Source organism: Coffea arabica, chromosome 10e (genome assembly GCF_036785885.1).
Source record: "Coffea arabica cultivar ET-39 chromosome 10e, Coffea Arabica ET-39 HiFi, whole genome shotgun sequence".
NCBI classification, from domain to species: domain Eukaryota; kingdom Viridiplantae; phylum Streptophyta; class Magnoliopsida; order Gentianales; family Rubiaceae; genus Coffea; species Coffea arabica.
The window spans coordinates 41,247,930-41,261,655 of NC_092328.1; the positions used below are offsets into that span (position 1 = coordinate 41,247,930).

General features: G+C 34.1%; 1 non-coding gene across 1 annotated transcript; it reads left to right on the forward strand.

The window, feature by feature from the left end:
• The first annotated feature begins 4,420 nt into the window (after positions 1-4,420).
• LOC113713120 (small nucleolar RNA R71) lies at positions 4,421-4,527 on the forward strand. The gene has a single exon (XR_003453450.1). It is a non-coding gene; the product is annotated as a small nucleolar RNA R71 (small nucleolar RNA).
• Positions 4,528-13,726: the final 9,199 nt, after the last annotated feature.

Consider the following 13,726-nt stretch of genomic DNA (forward strand, 5'->3'; position numbering starts at 1 on the left):
TCTGAAACAGAGTTCTAACTAGTCAAGGGTATTTTGGAATTTCTTGGTCTACAGAGCTCCAAATTGATTGATTCTTAGGCATTGGAAAGCTAACTCAAAGAGTTACAATTTTGATGTTTTGTACAAGAGTTAGTTCAGCTCATATCATCGAGTAAATATCAATTGAAGTTGGTGTAAAAACAGGGGAAGCAGATCCGAGTTCATATCTGAACTGAAACCCTTAGATCCGACCTCGGATAAACTTTTGTAGCCAGAGGCTTTATCCGAGAACAGGATCCAAGCTTGGATCTTCCTGCTACAGGCCTCGAATCCTGCTATGTAGAGAAAATGAAAAAGGAGAAAAATGAGATCTAAGGGGTGTTTTGAAGCGATCCGTCCTCGGATCTTGCCCTTGGATCCCAAATTGCGGCTCTGCGACTTGCACATCAATTTGTTCTGCATTCACACAGCTTTTTCAGCTATTCCAAACTCAGAATTTCGGCTGCAGCTATAAAGGAAATGCATGGAGACTTGTAGAAGTATCTTTTGGGAATCTCAAGGAGCATTTCACATCAACTTTAACATCTTATTGTGCCTTGAATCTTTCTATAAATAGAGGTCTTGGAGAACATTTTCACAACTTTGGAAGGCTAGAGAAACTCCACAAAAATGTAGTTTTCACTAAAATTTTCTTAGTTCATTAGTTAGGATAGGTTAATATAGTTAGTATAGTTTATCCTTGTTGTACTTGTAGCTAAACTTGGATGAAGATTAAGGAGCAAGATGGAGAGTTTGATCTCATATAACAAGAGTGATATCTCTTCTACTACTTTCTCTCTTGTATTTGATTTCATGTTTAGTTATTATACAAGTTTGGATTTGTGTTTAAATATGTTTTTAAAGTTTATGCCTTGGGTCTTGGTCGAACTTTCTATGATTGTTTGGAGTTGATTTCTTGGCTAATTGATTGCTAATATCTTGATTGAGTTATTTAGCACTTTTGCTCTTATAATCATGATTAACTGGCCATTGATTATGATCATTTAAAGGTGTTAGATTTGTAATGAGAATTGGAATTTGACACTAATTCATAGAAGTGTTAAATTTGGGGAGTACACTCACGAAAGTAGAGGTATACCTTTGTAGCTTTTGTGGCTTTGTTCCATGTAATTCATAGAAGCTAATGAACTTGTAGTTGATTTTATAACCATGAAAGTAGGTATGAATTAACTATAGGTATAGTTGATATACCAGCGAAAGCGGGTATCACGTGTATTAGAAAATTACGCCATAATTTAGCTGAGATTTTGGTACTCATTTGGTTAGGGAGTTGCATTAGGATGGATAGATAGGGATTCCATTACCCAAAGAGCTTTTATTTGTATTTATCTATCCATTTATAGTTTAGTTTATTTTTTTTAATTTGTTGAACGTCTAAATAATAGAGAAATTTTAGCAGTGCTGGTAATTATCCATTCCTTCCTGTGGGCTCGATTTTTAATATCCTATACTCGCTCTCGACTCGTATACTTACGAAAAATCGCATGTGGGATATTTAGAATTTTATAAATGTAAAATTTAACTGTCAATGAGCTAATTACTATATGTATACTCCACGCTCTTCACACATAGATCCACGGGCTGTTATTATAATCCACATTTTATTCCTTTGTTTCTTTATTTTTCTCTTTTTTCTTTCAAATTCCCCTACACTTAAGTTTTTTATTTTTTTTTTACGTTTTAACAAGGGGAATGTACTTAATTCTCAGCCGTTTAAACCTTTTGATGTGAACTCCAACATTACTCAACTTTCATCGCTTAACAATCACATACTCATAATTATCACTAATTTTTCATATAAAAGTCAACACTTTTAGGTGAAAACCCCCAATTACTAGGCAATAACAACCAGTGGAATGTAGTCAAATTAATAAAAATAAGCATTTAAGTACAAATAAAAACACAAAAGCCTGCTTTATATCCCAATAATATAGAAAAATAAGAATAGTAATTAAGCCAAATTCACAAGAAAAATGTTAGAAAATTATTTACAATGCCTAGAAAAGTTAGCCAAAATTGAAAAAAATCTCAAAATATCAAATATTCACGAAAGAAGCACTCTAAAGTAACTCCATTTAACACTTAACACATTCATACACATAAACTTTAATAATAATAACTCGAAATACAAGCCATTGTCTATCAAGGAATCAACAATAAGAACAAAAATTTGAAAATCTTAATCAAAAATTTCACTTCACTCATTCACCTCTTCCCTACACTTAAGACAACAGTGTTCTCAATATTGGAGATAAAATAAAGAAATAATAACAAGAAAAGAGATCAAAGTGAAACTCCCCTGATAACAATTAGAGTGCCAAAAACCAAGTAGGGGGAGAGAAGTTGCCCGTTACCATCCAATAGTCAAGTTCAGGAAGCCATCCTACCAACTTAAAAGAATAAGTGAACACTATAAATAGGGGTTAAAAACACCACCAAATAACCCAAACTAGAAAGCAAGAAAATCCTACGGAAATAAACACCACCATTAATCCCAAAAAACAAGAAAAATATTAAATGAAATTAAAAAAAAAAAGTTGGTTGCCTCTCGAGAAGCACTAAGTTTAACGTCTTCAGTCGGACAAGGCTAGATAAGCTCAAGGAGGATAAAAAGTTTCAACCTATCTCATTGCTTCCACGTTATACTTTGGAAGGATCCCAAGGTATGGCTGAGGAAACAACTTAGTTTCTTCCTCCCCAGCTATATTGCGCTTCTGTACCGCACAATAAGTATACTTGTGAAAATCCTGTAGGGGTGCAAATACTAGATTTTGTTCCATGCTTAAAACATTTAAGGCCTTCATACCTTCATCCTCACCCAAAGTAATGATACCTTCTAATGGATCAAATAACGACTCACGGATATATACTCCATTAGAAACAGTATTAATAACATCAAGATGATAACAAGACTCAACAAATGAGGAACATTTTAAAGTTTCAAAAATTTTAAACTCTTGCGCATCTTTACCCATTCCTAAAGCAAGTTTCCCTTCAGGAACATCAATAAGAGCCCCTCTCGTGCCTAAGAATCCTCTACCTAGAATTATAGGCATCCTAATATCTTTCTTCATATCCAAGATGAGAAAATCTGCAGGAAAGTAAAATCTACCGACTTTTACAAGCATGTCCTTTACAATACCAATAGGATATCAAATGGAACGATCTACTAGTTGTAGAGTCACCGTTGTATGTGTGAGCTGAGCAAACTTTAATTTCTTAAAAAAGGACAAAGGCATTAGATTAACACTGGAACCAAGATCACACAAGCACTTTTCAACTAAAATATTCTCAAAATAACATGGAACTATGAAGCTCCCTGGATCCTTCATTTTGACAGGAAGACGATTATGAAATACTACACTACGCTCCTTGGTAAGTGAAACTCTTGCAAATGCCTCCCATTTCTTCTTCTTCTGCATAATTTCCTTCAAAAATTCTGCATAGGGGGGCATATTTGCAATAGTTTCGTTAGCTAGAATATCCATGTGTAACTTTTGTAACCTATCTAAAAGTCTTTGATAAGGGCTTTTCAACCGTTGAGGAAAGGGAATGGATGGCACATAGCTTTAACCTCGAGCACCTGAATGGATTGATTTTCAACTCAAACTCTTTGCCCGAACTAAGTATCTTCTCTTGAGTCTCGGTTGTCTTGTTATCTACTACACCTTCCTCCTTGAGTATACTTTTTGGCTCATCAGTAGGATCATCCAATACCTTTTTTGAATAAAGGGATAATACCATAGCGGACACCATATGAGTCATCTCTGTATTGTTGTGCAATCCCCTCTGCTCCCTTTGAATCAATGCCATAGATAATTGGCCTACTTGCTTCTCAAGGTTATGAATATATGCCTGCTACCATTAAGCCAATTGATCCATTTTCTACATATACTGCAGCATCACCTCCTCCATACTGGAATTTCTTTCTTGTGTAGGTAGTGGTTGACCTTGAGGCCCTTGTTGCTAATTGAAAAACTCTAGTGGTCTAGCAAGTCCAACTCTTGAATCCTTCCATATGAGATTAAGGTGATTGTTCCATCCAAAACTATATGCGCTAAAGTAATGCTCTTGCTGGACACCATAACCTCCATATGAATACGGGTCTTGTGGTTGAGTTGTACAATGTCATAACACTTGCACATGACGACTCAACTCAGCAACTTGTGAACCCGATCACGCTAACGTGCTCATCCCATGAATAGCTACTCTTCTACCTTGAACTACCTTTTGTTGTGAATTACTAGAGAGCAACTCACATATTGCAACCAATTCTTCTGGGGTTTTATCTCCAATATATCCTCCAGTTGCAATATCCACCATATTTTGTGTTGTAAATGTCAAGTCAACATAAAAGAATTATATTTGCAATGCCAAAGGATATTAATGATGAGGGCACTGAGCAAGTAATAGCTTGAACTGCTCCCAGGCTTCATGAATTAGCTCCCCTTCCATTTGAGCAAAGGTGCAAATCTTATTCCTCAAATCAAATGTCTTTTGAGGTGAATAGTACTTTGACATGAAGATATTATAAACATTTTCCCATGTTCTCAAAGACCCTTCTGGCAACCATGATTTGCACAATCCTTGAGACAATAAGGGAAGCACGTCATTCGAAAATCATCCTCAATAATTCTATGCAAAGGAAAAGTTTGTAATACCAAATAGAATTCACGAATGAAGGAGAGAAGATCATCATTAGGAAGACCATGAAAAGATGGAAGCATGGTAAAGTGAATAGTTTTCAACACATAATTTCTGGCCTCTTCACTCGGCCAGATACAATAAGGAGATGCTATAATTATTGGGCGTTGGATGCCTCTCAAACGAAGTCCAACATTATTTCTATTATCTACTGCCATCTTAGACTTGTTTGAATTTTTTTATTTATCAAACTCCAAGGAGATAAAAGCCAACAAAATAACAAAGAAACAAACAAAAGATCAAGAATGTATGCAAATAATAACTAAAGTAAGAAAATTAAGCATCGTCCCTGGTAACGGCACCAAAAACTTGATCGACATTTTCCTGCAAGTGCACAGAGTCAATCGTAGTAATAAAATCACCTGGAATATTCTAGGGGTCGAACCCACGGGACGAGTTAATTTTCTACTTTAATTATTCTAAAATAAAAAAAATTAAATTCAATGAGTGGTATTTTCTAACTAAATAATAAAATAATAACCAATTCAAATAAAGTAGTGGTGAGAAAACAATATATGCGAGTTTAGGGTTTTAGGTTTTAATCCAAAATTTGAGTCAATTATCTAATTAATTTCTTAACAAACCATGAACGCATCACACAATTGTATTTTAGATTATCTCTCAATACATCTAAAGTGTGTCTAATTAAATCTTATGTCCCTCTCAAGATCGCAAGTATTCAATTAAACCTTTTACGAACTTTGGTGATATAAGTGCATCATACAAATCGTAAGCTACTCTTGTGATTAGGCTAAGTATATTTATCTATCTAGTGCAAGGTTGTATATCCCTTCTCAATTCAATACAAACCCTAAAAACATGCCTATGGTGGCCAATCAGAAACATGTGATTAAATCAAGATAAATAAATCATAGTAAAAGAAATTAAACTAGAAAAATTAATCAAATTCCTTCATAAAAACCCTAACCCTAGAAACAACTTGCTACAAAGATGAGAAAAAGAGCAAGAAAACTTCTCAGTTGCTTGCTCTAATCTTCTCCTTACGCACGCCTTTGATTTGCCTCCATTTGATCCTAATCTCTCAAGAATAGACTATGAAAAGATGTTAAAACTAAACTAAACTAAACTAATGTTTTTCCCCCCTAAAAATGACCTAAAGAACTCCTATTTATGGTTTTTTGAAGATATATCCTAAATAGGGTAGGAATAGGCTCTATTGGACTTGAAAAATCACATTTTCGCACATTTATCTGATGAAGACCGGCCCAATGACTGGCCCAATGTTTGGAACCGGTCATTGGGCTGAGTTTAAAACACCAAAGAATCTACAGATGTCCAGCACCGGTCTTGGATCTGTCCAAGGGTTGATATGGATCTGTGCATGGTCAAATTTGAAGCCCAAAAACTCCATCAAATAGGTTGAATTAGTCTTGCTCAAAATAGACAAGTTGTAGCCCTTGGAATAAGCTTTCCAACACCACAAGAATCAAATCATTTGGAGGTCTAGACGCTGAGATAAACCTAAATTCTAAGACCTGGTCATAAGAGCTTTGCAGCGCAGCTGCACTTCAGTAATTTGGATTTTTGACTATGAAAACGTGAGAACCAAATTGTAAGATCTTCATAAAAGTTGTAGAGCATTCTCTTAACTTCAAATTGAATCGAGAATCATCTCAATCCAACTTGGGTATTACCAAAACACTGAAACTTGTCGTTCCTACGAAACCTCTTTCTCTTGACTTTATTCTCTTTCATTGCTTCTTCACACCACATTTTTAGTCCATTTTCTCTCCAATTGAAATTTTCACCTATTAGAACAATATACGAGTAAAATCAAGTAGTTTTTCTTCAAAATAAAGCTCAAATAACATGGTTAAGGAGCAACTTATACCTATAAATGCACTACAATTTACAGCCTATTAGTATAGTTACATTTTTCTTTACCTGAACCCGACCCAGACCTGTTTATGCTAATCTAAAAATGGGTCGGGTACGGAATATTGGGTTCCGACTTGGGTTCGACCCGAACCCATTTAAATAAGTAATTATTTTGATAATATATTTGAGTATTTAATATTTGTTTGGATCTTTTAGAAATTGCAATTTGTAGGCATTAGAATAATTATCTAAAATAATTTGTGATTTTTAATTGAAATTTGTGGTGTACAATTAATGTTTGTTTAGAAAGATATTTTCTACATTTTTTTGGCCTAAATTTTTTGGTCGGGTATGCCTCCAAACCCGATCAGACCCGGATCTGGAAGAATAAGTTCAAGACCCGTCGAGTATTCGGATTGAATCCAATACAAGTATAGCTATGCGGATCTAGATCCAGAATATTCAATTCCGACCCGTTGACAGCCCTAGTCTAGGAAGTAGTGTTCAGTGCAATTGTGTTGAGAATACTTTTTGTATATTGGGCTATGCATATTACTTGCTTTATATAGATAATTTTTGAACATATGTGGTCCAGTGTTACGCACTTATGCTTCTAGTATTGATCAATTGCTCATGTAACTAGTTTTGTGGTTTCGCCTTAAATGCCGAAATAATAATGCGTTTCTACTAACAATGGAGAAGAGACGGATAAGATGAGAGAATGTCTTGGTGTGCCAGTGCAATTAATATGAAAAACAAAGCAACTGGCTTCAACGACCCATTGTGAAATATGTGTTTGGATAATAGATTATTTGAGATAATTTTTTTAAAAAAATACTATATCACTTTTTTTATGTGATGTATTTTAGATAAAAATAAAATTGAAACACGTGATGATAATGCGATCAAATAAAATTTGATAAATAATCTACTATCCAAATAAACCTGACTCAAGGTAGAGCATCTCTTTGCTTTAATTTTTATTTTTGAAATGAGTTAAGGTATAAGCATCCATAAGATGTACTCTTTGTTCCATTGAAAGTATTATACTTTTCTTTTCTATCCGTACCAAAATTTTTGTTACTTTTCAGTTGTACTCCTTTATTTGTTGGTAAAAAACTTGGGTAAATCTGATCTACAATCCTACATATAAACCCTATGGTCTATTTTAAACCACATCTTGATTTCTACTATTTAGGTAGTGTTTGACAAAAGGGTTTTAGAATGGAGAATCGGAATAAACACCAAATTGTTGTTTGGATTAATACTATCAGAATTGGGATTTTGAAATCATATCTAAAAATTTGGAATTCCCTAATCCCTAATAACCTAGTGGGTTTTGGACAAAACCCAAATCTGATTTCTATCTAATTTATCGAAAACTAGGGATGGCAATTGGGGCACCCGCCTAGCGGGGGGGTTAATGGGGCAGGAGGGAATATTTGTCCCCGTTTAGAAATGGGACTCGTCCCTCCACCCGTTAAAAAAATTAATATATAATTATATACATATATATAATTTTAAATAATATATAGTATAATTATAATAGTTAATTATAATAATATATTTTATTATAATATTATTCTAAATATATAATATATTTATAATTATTATACACACATATATATTATTAATATAATTATAATATATTATTATATACAAATATATAATATATTATATAAATATATATTATAATTATAATCATATAATATATATTATAAATATATTAATTTTATACGAATATATATTATATAATATATAATTATAAATATATAAATATATATTTATAATATTATATAATAATATATTTATATTATTTATAAATATATATTATATGTGTATATAATTTGTATATAATTATAATATAATATATTTATATTTATTATAAATATAGTAATAGATAATAATTATTATAATTATAGTATATGTGTATATAATAATACATTATATTATATTTAATATATAATATACATTTTAATTATATAATATATTAGTATAATTAATATTTATATATATTATATAATTATAATTTTATATATTTATATAATAATATTGGTATATTTATATTTAATTATATATAATATTTAATTTAATTAGTCACAAATATATAATAGTGATATTATTAGTTATATGTATTATATAATAGATATTAGTATATGTAATATAATTGATATTATCAATTATACTATTAATTATACATGTTTACTAATAGAAATTATTAATTAGTTATAGTAAATTTTGTAAGGATCGAAGACAATCTAAGAGGGGGGTGAGTTAGGCAGTTTAAAAACTAGCCAAGATATGAGTCACTTTTTGAGAACTTGCACTCCTTTTATAAAGAACCACTCAATGGAGCAATTAATGAATAAGCACAAGTGCTTGGAAGTAGAAGAGATAGACAATTTATATTGCAAGACAGTAAGTAAAAAAAGATAGAATAGCAAACCAAATTTCAAACTCCACTTGAGTTTGAATTTCACTTTATATAGCAAGCTTCTTCAAATTGATCAACTTACAACCAATTTCTTGTATACAAAAGAAGGATCACTTACTCCTCGCCCCAAGCAGCACTTAGTCAAGCAAAAAAATTTTACTATCACTCGAATAACCCTCACAAATCTACACTATTGAAGAAATTGAAACACACTTGAAAAGCTTATCGAAAATTACACAACTAAGAGTACAAATCTTCTTTTTGGAGTATTCTCACACTTGAATCACTCAAGATCTGATGTAGTCTCAATGTGCAAAGTGTTTTTGAGGTGGTTGACTTTGCTCTATTTATAAGAGACCAAAAAGTGCTTCAATTAATGCTATCAATGGATAGAAGGCAGCTGAAGAGTCAACTAGCCGTTGGTGGTGTCGGACGTCTGATAGGCTGGTTTTCCGCGTCCGATCGCAGGCAGTGAGTTGAAAATGTTTTCTTGAAATGTTTAGGACGTCCGGTGCTTCAATGCTTTGCGTCCGAAGTATCGCAACGTTTGTCGAACGTCCGGTACTCAAATATCGTACGTCCGAACGAAATTAGTGAGTTTAGAGAACTCGGCTTATTATCTTCAGGATGTCCGAGAGTGAGTCCCTTATGCGTCCGAAGTTACTCGAAAGTTATCGGACGGCCGATGTAGACTTTTTGTGCGTCCGACTCATACTTCAGCATATGTTAGCCTGTTTTACTCCAAATCTGAAAACATCTATTTAGGAAATATTAGTTACATCCATTTGTTTTGTAATCATCAAAAAATACGGATTGAGATGAACAATCTCCCCCTTTTTGATGATGACAAAACAATGGATGGAGCAAAAAATTTAAGTACAGCTCCCCCTTACTTAATGCATCTCCCATCTTTACTTAAGTACAAAATTTAAGTACAACTTCCATTCAGAATAATGTTCACCTATGTTTACTCAGAAAAAAAATAACTCCCCTTCACATAGAGACCTCACATAGAGAATTCATAGATGACTCCCCCTCACATAGGGAATTCATATCTAACCAAACCATTTCTCCCCCTTTTTGTCATCATTAAATCAACCGTGGCCATATACCAACAATATCATCCAGCAACAAACAATATCAGATATTAAGTACCAAACATTCATCCAAAAATCATAGGAATAACAAATCACAAGTTCAAAACACACAAAATATTCAAATATTCTTACAGACCAGCAGTGAAAGGGAAAGTAGAAGTTTTAATACAAAACACATAAAGTTTGAAACGCAAGGGATGCCAAGAGTCTATTATGAACTATCATGAGGTGCATGTGCCTAGGAGTGCCTAAAATGTGATTTTGGAGGATCCAGGCCTTCTTCTAATCAGACAAAACTGAGCAGGGTCTTCTTCCTCAGTGTTCTCATCCTCATCATCATCCTCCTCCTCTTTAGTTTCTTCTTCAGTTGCCGGAGTTTTTCCCTTGTCCTGTGGTTGAGAACTGGAGGCACGGTATTCTGGGATAGCCTCAATGGTTGGCTCAGTTCTAGGTTCCTTTCGGTGTGCATTTTCATTTTCTGAAGGAATGGGAGATACGAGCAGATTCCTTTTGGCAACGAAGGTGGCTTGTTGATCAGAAATCATGGTCATCATCAAGCCATCTTTAAGAAGCAGGATATGTTGTTTGAGGTTCTCAAGCAGAGTGATGACCTCAAGGTTGGATGAAGGAAATTTAGAGGCCGATTTTCTGGGATGAATGGTGAAGGGTGTCACATACATTGACTGATCACGAGGAGTTCTAGGGGTGACAGGGGTTTCATGAAGATTTTTTCTCCTGGGCTCAAAGACAGTTTCTTTGTAGTACCAATGACTCTAAAAAAATTTCAGATTTTTCCTTTCAAAGTAAGTTTTTGAAAACACAGTTGATGCACTCTCTTTTGGAGATTTGCCAGTGAAAGGAATTTCAAAATGATTAAAAATAGGAGTTAGAAATTTTCCATAGAACAGTTTCCTACGGCTGTCAGTGCTGATTTTTAGAAGAAATTTACACATGACAAAACCAAAATCAATTCGAATTTTTTCAAGAAAACAGTAGAACAGATAAAGTTTCATTTTGTTTGCATCAATTCTGTGACCATCAGTGGGCACCAACAGATTTGAAATGATAGTAAAAATGATCAGATTTTGAGAACTAAGATCTTCCAATCTTGCTTCAGCAGGAGTATTAAAGTGAGACTGAAAATAGGTCATCAATTTTGCAACATGAAAGTGATGGTATGCAGAGGAAAATTCTTCGTAACAAAAGAAATTTACAATTTTGCCTTTAAAATCACTTTCAATTTTGGTTTCCAAAATAGAGTTAACAATGTCACGGTTCAGTTTAATGTTAACAGAGTTGACACGAGAAATGATATCAGTATGCAATTTGCCTTTCCTAAAATTAGCAAAAAACTGATGGAGCATGTCAGGATAGAATATGTTTGGAATGGTTAAAAGATGGGTCTATTTTTGGAATTCAAACAGGTTGAGAACAGGTTCAAGATCAAGTTTACGGAATTCGTAGGGGATAATGGTCCTCTGGGTGATGAAACCCTTCTGCGAGATCCATTCAAACATTTCTCTGGCTTCATCGTCGACGAACTTGGATAGAGGAGTGGGTTCAGTAGCAGTGTGGGTCTCAGGTTGCTCAGGACGCTTCTTTTTTCACTGCGCTGAGAAGTTTTGCGCAGCACTCTGGACACCAGACCTTGTCCTTGGTGATCTCCTAGTAGATGGTTCCTCAGCAGTTTTTTCTGCATTTTGCTGATCCCCGGAAGGATCAACAGTTTGTTTTTCTTTTGGTTGAGTAATGCTCTTCTTTTTGGTAGTCCTTTTTCCTTTCCTGGGTGATTTGGTTACTGTTACATCAGCATTGGTGGGTTGCACTGGTTCCTCTTCATTGTCACTCACTGGATACCCTTCAGATTATTGTTCCTCCATCTGCTCATCAGATGGTTCAGCAGATGGCTCTCTAGTTTGCACATTCTATTTTTTTTCTTGCAGATTATTTCATTTTTCCACTTCGGTTTCCGATTTTCCTCTTGGGTAATTTGATGGAGGGTTCAACAACTTGAACATTTTCATCCTCTTCGTCATGCAACCTGAAAGTGCGTCCGGCACTCACGGATCCCCTTCTAATCCTCAACATGATTGAAGTGTAGTGTGGTTTGTGTTGCGTGATGTGATGCAAATGAGTATCAAACGGTGAAAAGTTCAATATGAACTACAATGGATGCACAAACAGTCCACAGAGAGTGAGTTTTTGTGATTAGGGTTTCGGGTAATAATTGGGTTTATAGTGTAGTTGGCAGTTAGGGGAATTTACGAAGTGCAATAAACCCGTAATAGGTGTGAGAAGGTGACGGTCAGAGTGATTTCTTGATACTTGTTCCAGGGAGAGACGAATTTGAATTTTCAACTTTGAGAGAATGTGAAGAGTTGCGTCCGAGATAAAAGGGTAAGAATGAACTGAATGACGCAGAAAATTTCTTTATAAGACGCGATTTTTGAGTGTCGGACGGCCAAAAGAAGTGAAGCGTCCGACATAACCGTCCGAACCAAAACTTTTCTAGAAAAGAGATGAAAAACACTGTCGGACGTCCGTTCTAACCCATTGGACGTCCAATAAAGAATGACCAGAAAAAAAATCTTAGAATATTTTATGTGAAACGCCCAGTTTTGTTCTCAGATACATAAATTGATCTAGTGAAAGGGCTTTTGTGAGAATATCAACAATTTGATTTTTAGAACAAACATATTGAACACAAATTTTACTTTTGTGGACAAGATTGCGAATGAAATGATGCTTGATGTCTATGTGCTTAATTCTAGAATGTTGAATGGGATTTTTTGTCAAATTGATGGCACTAGTGTTATTACAATACATAGGCACACAATTATACACTAAACCAAAATCATTCAATGTGTTTTTCATCCACAACAATTGAACACAACAAGTACCAGCAGCAACATATTCAGCTTCAGTTGCAGACAATGTAATAGCATTTTTTTTTTTTTTGCTAAACCAAGACAGTAAACAATTTTCAAGAAAGTTACATATACCTGTTATACTTTTTCAATTTACCCTACAGCCACCAAAATCAGCATCAGAGAATTCACACAGAGGAAGTTCATAACATTTAGGATACCGAAAGCCAAAACTCAAGATTCCTTTTAGATATCTAAGGATTCTTTTTACCGCATTCAAATATGATTCCTTTGGACAAAACTGAAAATGAGCATATAGGCACACAACAAATATAATATCAGGTCTACTAGCAGTTAAGTAAAGCAAACTACCAATCATAACTCTATATTTCTTTTCATTAACTTTTGTACCTTTTTCATCCTTGTCAAACTTGGTAGATGTGCACATAGGTGTTCCAATTTGCTTTGAATCCTCCATTCCAAATCTTTTTAGCAACTCCTTGATGTATTTGGTTTGATTGATGAATGTTCCATCTCGGGTTTGAACCACTTGGAGTCCAAGAAAGAAATTTAATTCTCCCATCATGCTCATTTCAAACTCTTTTTGCATGATATTGGAGAAATCCTTGCACAAACTCTCATTAGTAACACCAAATATAATATCATCCATATATATTTGCACAATTAAAAGATCACGTGAACTTTGTTTAGTGAAAAGAGTAGTATCCACAATATCTCTTTTAAAA